The sequence below is a fragment of the Raphanus sativus genome, unplaced genomic scaffold (assembly GCF_000801105.2).
Source record: "Raphanus sativus cultivar WK10039 unplaced genomic scaffold, ASM80110v3 Scaffold5930, whole genome shotgun sequence".
NCBI lineage: Eukaryota > Viridiplantae > Streptophyta > Magnoliopsida > Brassicales > Brassicaceae > Raphanus > Raphanus sativus.
The window spans coordinates 362-1480 of record NW_026621225.1 but is presented as its reverse complement, the minus strand read 5'-3'; the positions used below and the strand labels follow the sequence as shown (position 1 = coordinate 1480).

Genomic DNA, 1119 nt, shown 5'->3' with positions numbered 1-1119 from the left:
GCAATGTGGGACTTATCTAATAAATTTCACTGAGAGATGTTTGAAAAAGTAACAACCATGGTCTATCAAAGATAAGAAATCTTAGTGTGCCCGTCTTTTGGGACAACAATACATCTGCAAAGTATATTTTGGTAGGGAGCTGACAGAAAAAAAATAGGTAGGGCAACTCAAATTTATTGTCTTTACAGATATGGGTGATCGGTGGCCCATCTAAAATGCTGCTTAGATCAAAATTATTGCTTTAAAGATATGGGCTGATCTGTGGCCCATCTTAAAATGCTGTTAGATCCATAAACAAATGCAGGCTGTGGGGTTCGAACCCACGCGCACTTATGTGCAGAAGAACTTAAGTCTTCCCCCTTAACCACTCGGGCAAACCTGCTAATCGTATGATTTACATACTCGGTAAATTTAGTATCTTAAGTTATGTTAAAGTGAAGAACAAAAAAAACAAGAAAATCTAGAGAAACGTATTCAATTGTATATGATCGATTCAGTCATTTGATAATATAAACAATACTTGCAATTTTCTAAGAGAGAATCCTTGTCCAAATGCTGCTACATATGTAATCACTCCATCCTGGATAGTGATTGTGTAATCCTCTGCGTAAGTGAGTCTCTCATGAACTTACAACCAGCTAGTTTAGAGAGAAACAAGGTTTTAGCAAGAAAGAGTTTCCTGGTGAAAATTCTGGACGAGATTAGAGTCCATACATGATATATATGGAGGAGGTGGTCTTTGGTATCTTAATATTCTCTAAAGCACCATTTACGAAAAGGATTGCAAGTGTGATAATTTACACGTTTCAAAGCAGTTGTTCTACAATATTCTCTAAAGCACCATTTACCAAAACCAAGAACAACATTGTTTGAAATCAACCACTTGAGGACACATAGTGAGTATATATCAGTGTGGTACTGTTTGGCTAACCAAAAGATATTAGTTGAGTTCGTAGTCCCATCTCGTGGTAGTTCTGTTTTGTCAGCCAGTCTTTCCAGTGCCCCAAGCGAGAAAGCTTTTCACATATTAATCAGGCTTTTTCCCATCCCGTATCCAATGAGACTGGTGATGTTTTACTGTTTTAAGCCAATAATTGAATTTAAAGTGGTTACGTAAAG

General features: G+C 37.0%; 1 non-coding gene across 1 annotated transcript; it reads right to left on the bottom strand.

The window, feature by feature from the left end:
• Nucleotides 1-299: 299 nt before the first annotated feature.
• On the bottom strand, nucleotides 300-382 carry TRNAL-UAA (transfer RNA leucine (anticodon UAA)). Its single transcript has one exon. It is a non-coding gene; the product is annotated as a tRNA-Leu (tRNA).
• Between the last annotated feature and the right edge of the window lie 737 nt (nucleotides 383-1119).